Source organism: Emys orbicularis, chromosome 25, assembly GCF_028017835.1.
Source record: "Emys orbicularis isolate rEmyOrb1 chromosome 25, rEmyOrb1.hap1, whole genome shotgun sequence".
In the NCBI taxonomy this organism is placed as follows: Eukaryota; Metazoa; Chordata; order Testudines; family Emydidae; genus Emys; species Emys orbicularis.
Genome location: NC_088707.1, coordinates 234,156 through 247,696, shown reverse-complemented (window position 1 = coordinate 247,696; position 13,541 = coordinate 234,156). Strand labels below are relative to the sequence as shown.

At 43.1% G+C, this 13,541-nt stretch overlaps 1 pseudogene; it reads left to right on the top strand.

Moving 5' to 3' along the window:
- The first annotated feature begins 194 nt into the window (after positions 1-194).
- LOC135894532 (ras-related protein Rab-18-B-like) lies at positions 195-9,260 on the top strand (annotated as a pseudogene).
- Positions 9,261-13,541: the final 4,281 nt, after the last annotated feature.

Below are 13,541 nucleotides of genomic sequence, written 5' to 3'. Positions count from 1 at the left end.
CCCTCCTTCCCCCGGAGAATCGCGCCTCCAGTCTGTCCCTCCCCTCAGCCCCCGGCTAGGACCCCGCAGCCCCGGGAACAGGCAGCAGGTGTCGAGTTCGCCTCCCGCTCCGGATCCCGCGCCGGCCCCATGGAACGTTGTGTATCAAACGCTGTATCGTGCTGCCGGCCGGGCCGGGGGCCGACTGGGCGTGTATGGCTTTCTCCGGCCCTTTCACAACAGGCCCAGGGAGGAGGAGGTGGGACGGGACTCTAGGGCGGAGCTGGGGCACCGGGCGCCTCTCCCTGCCAGTGCGGGGTGCGGAGGCAGCTGCGCGGGGCCCGCCCGGCCATGGCGCCGATCGAGGCCATGGCCACGCTGAAGCTGCTGGTGGTTGGGGACAGCGCGGTGGGGAAGTCCAGGTGCGGAAAGCGCTCCGGGAGCGGAGGGGCCGGTTTCTGGGGCGGGCCGGGGGGGTTGGTGTCCTGGGAGGCCGCTGGGCGTGAGCGGCCCGCTCACCCTGTCTCTCCTTTCCCCGCAGTCTCTTGCTGAGATTCACCGATGACACGTTTGAGCCGTACTTGAACCCCACGATAGGTGAGTGCTGCGAGCTTCCCTGGCCCGGCCCTGCCTCCGCTCCCGGGGACTCCAGGGGATCTCTTAGCACTCGGGGATCTGTGCGCGGGCTCCAGGCCGCCCCCCGGGGTGAGCCCCCCAACCCTGCAGCGTTACAGGTGGCTAATAGGAGACTGAAATAGGGCAGACTTGTAAGGAGCCAGGACCCCCGGTGACACCGGCTGTAGGTATCTGGATTTGGGAGTGGGAGGAGCGCGGCAGAGGCCTCCTAAAGGGCTTTCCTAACTGGCTGTTATGAACACACACAGCCTGTGTTTGTGTTCATGCATCTTCTCCGTGTGAGGTCCTGTGTACAGCCCCGTGCAGCTGTGAAGTGACTGTACCTCCGCCTGTCGTGAGGTAGCAAATGTTGGCGAACTTCATAGCAACTAAACTAAACGCAGAGAGTAGCAAAGCCTGACATTGCTTCCCTCTCTTTTGCATACCAGGTGTCGATTTTAAAGTGAAGAAAATGGTGGTTGACGGCAATCCAGTGCAACTTGCAATATGGGTAAGTTTTGCCCAGGACAGATAAAGACAAAACGCCTGCCCTTTTACATTACTAAAGTTTGCTGTACTTTAGAACAGCATTTAGTAGTGAATGGGTATGCAGCAGGTCTTTGCATACACAGTATCTCGAGTATTTAAGTGCCATGGTTCTGCTAGTGTAAAATTGTCTGAAGTGGGCAAGGTGCCTAAATAAGACACAGTCTCGAATATCAGGACTGTCCCTATAAAATCCGGACATCTGGGCAGCTTAGCTTCACTAGTTCTCCTGGATTCCTCTGCTGTGCATTAATGGACTTGACAAGACACAGCCACCCATGAAAGAGGATTATTGAGCCCCAGGTATTCTCCAGGTAGACAGCCCTTGAACAGCCAAGACCTAATGGGGATGAAATGCCCAAAACAGCTACTGTATGGATTTGGCTGTATTATTTCTATGAGCTGTTTTGCATTGAACTCCCGGTGCACCATGCTGAAAACAAACTCTAGACTTGCCATGCACTGCCCCATTCCTTCAATTAATGGGAAAGGGGAATTCAGTGTTGTAATCCCTGTTTAAGGCCAAAGACTTATTTTCAGAGGGTCTGAGCCTTCACCCACAACTGTTGGCTTCAGTGGAGGAATTCAGGACCTCTGAAAATTAGAACACCAGACTGCAACTGCATGGGAAGTATAATTATAATATTTCTAAAGCTTCCTCTCCACACCCACATCCACGGTGCTTGGTGCTCAGTGCATTAGCATGATCATGATCCAAAATACCCCAAAATAAAAATCTATTTAAAATGCCCCACTTAAAATTAAAAGAAAAACTTGAAACTATCTCTCTCTCCCAAAAATATATTTCTACATGATACCTGTTGTTCTCCTCTCTGTTTGCTTTCTGCCCCCTCCTCTCTCAGATCCTCAACTTTTCTTATTTAAGTGAGGTGAGGGAGTCTGAAATGAAACTCGGAAGGAGCAGGTTCCATATACATGAGGGCACAATTGTCTGTCAGCCTCAGATCTAAAAGGTGGATTGTGTGGGGGTAAATGCTCATATGCACGAGGCCTCATATACATTATCTTGGACCAATACTATTAAGGCTTTAAAATAAAAACAAAACAAAAAATGCTATCATAGGCAACCTGCCAATTTGCATCATTTACATTGATGGTCTATAAAGCAGGAGTAATACAATCATGGTTGCTCAAACCAGGGAGGAAGTATGCTTCTTACATTCTGAACAAGTTGCAAGCAAAGAAGCAGCTCTTCCAAGAGGGAATTCAGATAACCAAGCTTCAGTCACAAGGGTGTGTCTTGCTGTTCTGAGATCAAAATCAAGGGCAGAGCCTGTGCAAATTGTGCTGCTGAAAAAGATACCTTTGCAGCAGTATGTTAACAGCATCAGGAGAAATCACTCATTACTGACGTGCAGCTGTATTATATAAAACAAAAAATAAAATCCATAAACAAGCCGCCAACCCCCAGAAAGATGTGCAGAGTCCATCTTTGTTTAAGGTTTATGCCAGCTTACTGTGTTCTGTGCATAGGTACTCTGATGACTGGTGCTCTGTGAAAATTAAAAATCATAGATAAGGTTGAAAATAATAAATTTGTTTTTTCCAGCTGTTCTGGAATTAGTATTTGGAAAGCAAATAAGATTTCAAAAGCTTGGTGGGGAAATTGGTCTCTAGAATAGCAAACAGACTTGGAACATAGCACTTGTCCTGCATTCCGTGTACTTTACATTTCATAAAGGCTCAGCAGGGAATGTTCTGAAATTCCCTGTGGCTGGATGTAATCTGCCCTAGCATGCCAGATGTTAAAGCAGAACTGCTTATTTCTAAGAACATCACTTATGTAGTGGCTTTAAAATCCTTCCTCTTCTTTTCGATTAGTCAGGTATCCAGGAGAAATTTTTAAAATGTTTATTTTACTAAGATTGCATCAGACACTGCAGGATTTTCATTATTATTAAAATTGGGGATAACATTTAGGAACCATTTCTTTTTTGTTTTTTCATATTGCCAGTTGCACTGGTACTAAGGAGTGCTCTGCTGTTGTATCCTTGTGTACTTGGAGGCTTAAGGGTATAATAACAAACTGCTTAATAAAAACTCCACAGGTCAGCCCTTGTAAGGGAATACCATGCCAAACCTATGATTGCCCTTTTATTTAAATATATGTAAGGATTACAAAACCTAGACATGGTGGACATCTACACCATCATGTAATTTCTCTACTTTGTTCAGCAAATATTCAATTTCTGAAGTAGACTCATAGACCTTCAGGCCAGAAGGCACCACTGTGATCATCTAGTCTGACCTCATTGCAGGCCACAGAACCTACCCACCCACTCCTATAATAGACCTATAATCTCTGGCTGAGTTACTGAAGTCCTCAAATAATGATTTAAAGACTTCACGTTACAGAGAAATCCACCATTTACCCTAGTTCAAACCAGAAAGGTCCCGGTTCTCATGCTGCAGAGGAAGGGAAAACTCCCCCAGAGTCTCTACCAATCTGGCCCTGGGGAAAAATTCCTTCCTGACCCCAAATATGGTGATCAGTTAGACCCTGAGCATGTGGACAAAATCCACTAGCCAGACACCTGGGAAAGAATTCTCTGTAGTAACTAAGAGTGCTTCCCAACTAGTGTCCTATCACGGGCTGTTGGAGACATTTGCTATTTACAGTCGCAGATTGACTATATGCCACTGTAGGCAGTCTTATCACACCATCCCCTCCCTAAACTTAACAAGCTCAGTCTTGAAGCCAGTTAGGTTTTTTGCCCCCATTACTCCCCTTGGAAGGCTGTTCCAGAACTTCACTTTCACTCCTCTGATGGTTAGAAACCTTCGCCTAATTTCAAGCCTTAAACTTATTGATGGCCAGTTTATAGCCATTTGTTCTTGTGTCAACATTGGTGCTTAACTTAAATAAAAGAAATCATAGTGGGTAAAATTTCATATTCCTTTGCCCCTTTATAGTCCTTTCTGTGGGGGGTTGGACTTCATAATGCACTCTGGAGATGTTTGAAGTCTTTCTGGAGGGAAATATAGGGCAGGGATCGGCAACCTTTGGCCCGCGGCCCGCCAGGGTAAGCACCCTGGCAGGCCGAGGGATGTGCTGGCCGCCGCTTCCTGCAGCCCCCATTGGCCTGGAGCGGTGAACCGCGGCCAGTGGGAGATGTGATTGGCCAAACGTGCGGACGTGGCAGGTAAACAAACCGGCCCGGCCCGCCATGGCGCTTACCCTGGCGGACCATGTGCCAAAGGTTGCCGATCCCTGATATAGGGTATTGCACTAATAATTTAATTGACCTGTGAATAACTTTTAATCTAATTTCTCATCTGCTTGGGATCCTGCTAGCCTCAAAATGATTTACACATACTGGGCCCTCTTCTTCTACTGCAGGATAAGCCAACGGGAGAATCAAACCCACTGTCTGCTCCTCCTGCCTGCAGTGTCTTGCACTGGATGAATATTTATTCCCATTTCCTCACCTCTTCCACTTTCAACCCTGCTCATTGTGTGTATATATATATAGTATTGTTTTGTTTGCAGTATTATTCCCTTATTTATTTTTAAATGGCCTTCCAGATCTGAGTCTCATTGGCTTTCTTCACCTCTTTACTCCTGTTCAGAGGCTGACATCCTCTTTAATTTTAACCTTCAATTATAACCTCTCCTTTTTCACGGTTTTTCTTTTCATCTCATCACTTTTCCTAATATTTGTTGCCTGTTTCCCTGACTCTACGTCTTCTATGCTTTATGTATCCTAATGTCAAGATTCCTGGTCAAAGCATTGTTAACTTTTTCTGTTTATGCCACATACTGCAAATTACCCTTTAATTCTAAATCTTTTTGGTTTTTCCTCTGTAGGATACAGCGGGACAGGAACGGTTTAGAACACTGACTCCCAGTTATTACCGAGGCGTTCAAGGTGTTGTTTTAGGTAGGAGGAATATGATTAGCACAACTGTGAAATCATTATCACTAACTAAATGTTAATACCTCTTTACCAAAAGAAGTGGTATTCACCAGAAAGGCAAGAGAAGCAATTAACACGGGCCTGCTCCACTAGGCTGAATTTTGGCTCCTAATCTTTATCAGCAGGAAATGATGAGTCTTCAGAACATTTTAAATTAAAAAGCTGTAGACTTTATATTACAGAGAGCTCAACCATTGAGCAGATGCATTCTCAACTTTATAGTAATTTCTGTTTGGAGCGTTTCTGGTTACAAAGCAAATTGTTTTTCAATTTTCAAATGCTCTTCCTGAGACATTTTTATTTCCCTCTTCAGAAACAATATCAAATCTGCCTGGTGAAAAGTGCAAATAATTTATGGCAGTTCCCATTCTTTGTGATCGCATCAGTTGAAAAAATCTGATTCCTATTGTCAAGGGATTATGAAAACCGAATAACCTGCTATACAGAATATACATTCCTTCTGTGGTACAGTCTGCCGCTCTGTTCAACTAATTAGCAATAAGTAAGCACAGTTGTGGAGTTACCAATAACCAAAAGTCTCTTTTTAAAAGGGTACTGAAAATTCCAAATTTCTGTTGCTAACCCACACATGAACACACTCCGCTGCCCCCTTAAATACGTAACTTTCTATTTTAAAATGTCCTGCAGTTCTACTCTCAGCTCTTGAATTCAAAGCCAGTAACAGCATAAAGCCCCAGCTGTTAGGTTGGGTTCCCCAACCTTAAATATTACTGGAACAGGTGTTTGTTTCCTATCATCATTCTACTTACTCTGAGTCATCAGGGATTAGAATTGACATTCCTACTCTGAGGGATCACATCTACTACTCCTAAAATTATTTGAAAGTAACCTCAAATGAATAAATACATAAGAAATGAGTGCAGCACTAATGCAGTAAAAATAGCCCAGGAATCTGCAGTTGACAGTGTCCCTTTCTTTTGTTGTTAGTGTATGATGTCACGAGAAAAGACACTTTCACAAACCTAATGACTTGGCTGAACGAGCTGGAGACATATGCTACGCGGAGCAACATTGTAAAAATGTTAGTTGGCAATAAAATTGACAAGGTCAGTTTAGAGCTGTGTCATCTTATGCTCATACACTTGGTTCTCATTCATGGTCAGTAGGTGTTTCCTGTGCACCAGGAGGCTCACAGCCTTGCATGCAGCATACCTGGTCTGTGCCGCTTTGACTGAAAAACCTGAATGGGGCAGGCTGGAGACCTCCTTTCCTCGCTGCTTCCTCTTAGAGGCAGAAGGTTGTTTGGGAATTTTGTGCAAACTGTCCCGGAGAGGTGACATGATCTAAATCAGGTGAGCTGTTGTAAACAAGATTAAGAACTGAAAGAGCAAATAATATTTAATGAAAAGAAACTACGCTGGAACTCTTCCTGATCATCTCCAGTGAAGTACCATCTGAGTTACAAGACCCCACCCTCTCTCCCCAGCTGTCCCTTTCTCCTGACCCTTTGGCCAAGCAGTGTGTCTTAGACTCAGCCTCTGGGTCTCCTGGTAGGTATTACCTCTGGGTTTCAGATCTGCTGTCATTCTCCCTCCTTGTCTGACTCACAGCACTGTTAAACTGTTCAGGTTTCTTCAATGGGCCTCATTTCCCATCTTAACTACTGCAGCCTCCTCCTCGCTGGCCTCCCTAATACACACTTCGTCCCCTCCAATCTGTTCAGAAGGCAGTGACTAGAATCATATTTCTTGCTCATCGCTCTGACAGCATCACTCTCTCTGAATGCCTCCACTGGCTCACTCTATATCAGTGGTCCCCAACGGGGTGCCGGCGCCCGCCATGGCATCTATGTGCACCCGCGTACTGGCCGGCGGACGAGCATCTGCCGAAATGCCACCGACAAGCAGCGTCTTCCAGAGGCCTATTGACGTTGCCGCTTCTCGGCGGCATTTCGGCGGATGCTCGTCCGCCGGCCATGATCCACGTTGGCTCGTCGGTTGGGGACCACTGCTCTATATCATCACACTGAGTTCAAGCTTCTTGTGCTTGTCTTCAAGGCCCTTTACAGCTCTGCTCCTTCCTCCTTGTCCATTCTTGTCATGTTATCTCCTGCAGACGCTGCCAGCCTTGTCCACCCATTTGTCAGCCTCACACACTAACATCTCCACTCTTTCTCATACACTGGTCTTTTTGAACAACTCCTCCTTTAGTTTCATACAATCCAGTCAGTGATTTAACCGCTCTGCGGGTGAAAACTTGGTGTCTGAATCTGTAAGTGTTTCCTCCGTGAGTCAAATATTTCTTTAGTCGCTTTTTCAACTACCTAAAGCTTTTGTGAATCTCACCCTATTCTTCAGAATTAATCAGAGGTAACAGACAAAGGTCATTTGACTCAAAATTCTGTATCTGCCCAGTTATTACCTTCCTGGTTTTTACCATTTTTTAGAACCCTTAATTTTTTCTCTGGCTATTTTGAAATGCTGTACTGGATCCAGGGATCTTTCTATGGTTATACTGCTCTCAGTATCAGTACAATTGTGATTTTTTTTTAAACCAGTGTTACAGTGGTTGTAAAGCCTAATGGAACCATTCAGTCATTTATGATCACCATATAGACTTATGGATTTGCAGCAACAATTCGATGTGTCTGGAGGAGTTTTAGAAAATATGCCCACAATGACACTTTTCCTTGGAGTTCCCAAGACCTGGCAAGTATAGCGTATTTTACTTTTATTCTTTTCTTTTCTCTGCAGCCAGATCGTGAGATAAACAAAAGGGAGGGACTCCAGTTCGCTAGGAAACACTCAATGCTCTTTATAGGTATGCAGTTCTTTTCCAATAAAGATATAAAAATAGGATAGTTATTTTGTTACAGCTGAGCATGAATGAACAGAATGCAGCTCTCCTCCAGGCCATTATTCTTTGTTACTCTTGGGCAGTTACTGCAGCTACAAATGGCTGAAGGCAGTGAGTACCTTTCAGATCCACCTATAGTTAAATTAACATGACTCCTTTACTGCCTTGGTGCCCTATGTGTGCACAAAGAGCCTTATTTTCTGAGGTGCTGCATGTTTACCTGACCTGGAGTTTTGGGTGCTCATTACCCTGAAAGTTAGGCCCATAATGTGTACCTATCAAATTGGCACCAGTCTAACCCTTATCTTGCAGATATTAATAATGTCAATTGAAAATAAGATTAGTGTCATTGACTGGGGGCTACATTTAAATCTGTGACTTAAAAGTAGATGTGTTGTAGTGTGTTCCCAAACTTCCAAGCCTTACTCTGCTCAGACTGGAATCTTTATTTGGGGCTGATACCCAGAATTTTGACCAGTTCCTATTTTCCAACTTCGAGTTTTTTGTAGAGTTATGGAGGTGAATTTATAGCCAACTGTAGAATGCAGTCTGTCTTGGGGAGATATCATCATGGTGAAAATGAGTGAAGGTGCAATGAAATGAGAACCTACAAGTGGTGAAGCCTCTTGAAATGTAGGGTTGGAAGGACCTAAAGGGGTCATCTAGTCCATTGCCCCACAGTAAGGCAGAATTAAGTATGAAGCAGAACAAATAAATAAAGGGAGAACTTTCCTTTGTTTGCTGATGAAATTCTAGAGCCATCTTTTTCTAAACATATATGTGCAGGATTGGTCACAACCTGAGGAGAAGTTTCAATTTAAAAATGCAAAAAGGAAGCGGAAACAATGGAGTTTCCTTCAGAGGAAATTAGACTCTTCAGGCTGCTGTGGGATGATTTGTCAGTAAACTTGAGATCTGAGGAGGAAAAAAGTTCAGCTGCAAATAACAAAATAGCATCCCCTCCCCTTCAAAGATAATTGTTTTAAAGCGGAAAATTCTGTGCAAAAAGGGAAATTATTGGTTTTACCCTCTCTCTAGAGACCAGTGCTAAAACGCGGGATGGAGTACAATGTGTCTTTGAGGAAGTGGTCATAAAGATCCTACAGACTCCAGGACTTTGGGATAAAGACAAACAAAAGTTTGGAGTCCAGTTGGAGACTGCAGCACACACAGAGGAAGACTTTTGCGGTGGATACTGTACACTTACTTAAATTCACAGATGCCTATTCCATCCGACCAGCTGGACTTTCAGGCATGTTGCTGAGAGCTTACAAAGAGACAAACCAACTTCCATTCTGGACACATGTGATTTATGCTATGGGACCAACCCAGATGGGTTCATTTCAGCACACCTGCCTGGTTTTAAAATAATAGATTTGATGGTTACTATGTTGGCAAAAATGGAATGGATATTTATTTGTATGAAGCATGGTACCTCTTGCGCCGACATTCTTTGCTCAAAAAATAAGACTACAGTGTCAGATAGCAGCAGAATGTTATTCGTCATAGGGCTAATAATAGAGCCAAGCTGTCCAACCCTCAGGCTTTATTGAAAAGCTTTCAATCTCTACAGTAAGCATGCAAGGTCCTCAGGCAGCCAAGTTCCCTTGAAGTGTTGAAAAGACACTTCCCATGCTACAATCTGGGATAATCACTGATTCTACCTCCCTGTTTCAGGTGCTTTTATGTGCTGGAACGCCCTCTGAGACCTTTTCCATTCGACTTATCCAGAACATTTCATCCAGTTCTCTCTGATCCAAAAACTCAGTTCAACTCCAGCTCATCGCTCAGGTTACTTCATTAGGCATGGAACAGTTCTGTGCCCACACTAGCCAGGCCTAGACGCAGGTGGTTTAGATACAGGGTGACACCACAATTCCAAATCAGATCACACACTACACATTTTTCCAGCTACTAACATCTATACTTTTTAAATGTAAGTGGTTTGGACATCATACGGATCATGTAAGGACCAGTTGCTTTGCAGATTGTGTAGGGCCCAATCACTTCTGTCCTCACCTTAGGTACATTTCAAGCTTATCAGTTCAAAGTGTCCCCACTTACCTCAGCTAGTTCAAAAACACTGTCTCCAGAAGACTAGGGTGACCAGATTACATGAACAAAATATTGGGACACATTGGGGGGGCAGGTCCGGAGTGCCGCCGAAGCAAAAAAAACCCAACAAAAAAAACCCGAGCCAGAATATCGGGACAAATGGCGTCCTGACCATACATCCGTCGGGACGCGGGACAAACGACTAAATTTCGGGACAGTCCCGATTTTATCGGGACGTCTGGTCACCCTACAGAAGACAGCCTGTCATACCCTTGTTTTACAGTTTAACCTTGCACTCAAATTGAGCTATATGCAAGTTTATTCATGACCAGCAAGATCTAGGCCTACATTATGTAGTATATGTTGCTGCTAAATGTTCCCAAGTCAGATGTAATCCAGCTGCCTATCCAAAATACTCTGGGTGAGGACAGTCATCATTTCAGTGTCATACTCTTGGGAGGTAGGCTTTTTCCACTAACTTTTCTGTTGCAAACCCAGGCGTTTACATGCAGCTCTGTGTAGATTTACTCCTCACTGTTTCTTACGTAATTTCTACCAACAGCTAGGATCAGTGACTATTAGAACTGTATTGTTTTAGGCTCTAATTCCACAAGCCACTTCTGTAATGTAGATCCCCATTGCAATTAACAGGGCTGTGTGTGGGCACAGTGGTCTGCCCGGGTGGAGCATCTTGCAGGATCAGGAATGTAATCCGTGTTCCTTCAAACTGTGAATGTGATCAATAAAAAATCTGGTTTAAAGCTACGTGACAGCACGTGAGGCTCTAGAGGATTTTCCACTGAAAACGATCCTTCTCTCCATTTTCTTACAATTTCCATAGTGGAGTTCTGGTAATTAGTTGCCACTTTCCTTTATTATTTCCCACTATACTGAATCACTTCTCTTGACATTAGAGTTTGAGTTTATGGATGCAGCTGTGGCTCTTCTAAAAACTTTGAAATTACTGGGCCAGATTCTGACCCTAGGTATGTTGCCTTCTGTAGAATTACTGCCAGGTTTCACCAGCAACTGAGACAAGAACCTGGCTGGCTGTTTTAACACAACCAATCTCAGCCAGCAGAAGAGATCACTATGACAGCAATAAATAAGTTGGATGCAGCAGGTTTTGCAAGAAGGTCCTCATGATTAGGGCTGCTTTAAAGAGGACCTGGTGCACTGTGGGAACTGTCTCCTTTTATGGTTCTCTTTAGCTAAGCTACAAATGAAAATCCAAAGGTTTCATGCTAGTTATGGTGTTTAAATTAGTCTCAAAAGTCTCTTATCCTGCTCTACCCAGCATGTGAGTGGAAGAGGGTGACCACTAACGTGACACTCAGGAAAGTTCAGACTAAACAACTAAAGCAGTGAAGTCAGCATGCCTGAATTAAAGCACATTCAATCCCTGTGTGGATGCTCTCATTCAGAAGTAAAGTGGCCTTAGTTCACTGTAGCTTATTTCTACTTGTCCCATGCAGACAAGCCCTAACATTCATCTCTTGAATAACATAAAGGTCCAAAGCTTCTGTTGAATGAATAAGCGAGGGAACACAAGGGAATTTAAGGGCGACTGTAGGTGGCGGGGGGTTGGCTGGGATCAAGAGGAAATCTGAATTCATGGAATCAGAAATAGAAGAGACTGAGAAGGGCATCCTAGAGTTGCAGCTATAATACTTATCTCTAAGATTGGCTTACCTTTCAGCCCTTAATAATTACAGGCAGTGTTCCCTATGTGCATAGCTGTTTCTGAACTACTAGCCCAAGTTCCAGAACTGCAGTATATGCACGGGTGAGAGAGCGAGTGTGTATGCACGCAGCATGTGTACAGTCATTGCTTCATGCAGCAGCGACTCCTGTGCAACTGCTTCCATTCTGTGACTGTAATGGTGCCATGCCTAGATACTATGCTAATTGGTGCTATGTAAATACCATAGATACAATAATTGGAGTCTACCACCCTCTCAGTAGGAGTTTGCTACTCATCAGCTATTGGACTAAATGTAACAAACTGCCTCTCCTACCTTACAAACAAGTAATATGCCCCAGCCTCCTTGTCTGTAATACTGAATGTCATTTCACAGTATTTGTATCTTCTCTCTACATCTGTCAGCACGGGCTCTAAGCTCTGTAGTAGCTATATGGCTGTAAACTATTTAATGATTCCTAAAATATGCTGTTGCTTTAAAATAATGCCTGTTTAATAGTTCCCTCCTGTTATAGTCTACTTTTGCACTTTAATTAATTAATTGCCCTGGCAAGACCCTGCTACTCCACCCCCCACATATGGGTAAGTGGTATCAGTAACTAAGTAGTGTGTAGGTCTCTAGCTATGCATTCTCATTAGCACTAATGAGAATTAGACCATGCACGTGCAGACATTAAGAATGTACCCCGCCATGAAAAATGCACACCTTTATGTGCGTGGAATAGTACCGTAATAGAAAATAGTTTAATTGGTCTTTTTAATACAGTATTTTTAGAGCTTCAAAGGGACACTCATATCAAACATGACCCCATCTTAGGTTCGATAAAATTAAACTTTCAAAAAAAACGAAACATCATAGAAATGTCTCCATGAATGTTATGCATTTCAGTGGAAACAGCTTACTTTAAAAAAAAAAAAAATCTGTGTTTGCTGTTCCATTATTTTATCTTTGAACTAGTGCAAGAAAACCTAAAAGTGAAATTGTCTAGAAGCCAACTGTAAAGAAAAACAAAGCTCTTCAAGATGAGAGATGCAAACAGTGACCAAACAGCATAAACAGGAAAAATCAGATAATTAAAACTGGAAGAATTTTAAAATTAAAACTAAGATGTATGTAACATATGAAGAAAATAATAATAAAAATCCTCTACTCTGCCTCACTATTAAAGGACACTGTCAAGTTAGAAATAATTATTGAATTTTAACTTTTATTGTATAATAAAGCATTTGATGATAATACCTATCAAGTCCATAAAAATAATTAGCAAGTTTTCCTTCTTAGCTAGTATGATTGTGTTACGTGCATTAGTGTAATACAACAAATGTAATATAAAACTATTTATTTATAAATATAAACATTCTGACACTTGCCAGATTTGTCCTACCTTATTTTGAAGCAGTTATGGGCCTGATTCTGTACTGTCTTGTTCCTTGTAGAGTCATTTACATTTGTGTAAAATGAGTGTGTAAAACTGCCACTGGTGTAAGTGAGTGGAGAGTTCCGATTTGCCTGAGTGTAAATGATGGTGTAAGGTGCAAAGCAGTTGGAGAATCAGCCCTTGCATGTTTTCCTGTACTGAAATCTGAGTCTGAAAAACATGCTACAAAGTCAGCGGACGCCTGATGAGCTCAATCAAGCACAGACCAATGAGAAAATGTTTAAATCCTAAAAAAAGAACAGGAGTACTTGTGGCACCTTAGAGACTAACAAATTTATTAGAGCATAAGCTTTCGTGGGCTACAACCCACTTCTTCGGATGCATATAGAGTGAAACATATATTGAGGAGATATATATACACACATACAGAGAAGATGATGTCTGTAAAGCAGCTTTTAAATATTCTTAGCAACTGCTGTAGAACCACAGCCACTTAGATAACCAGCCTGA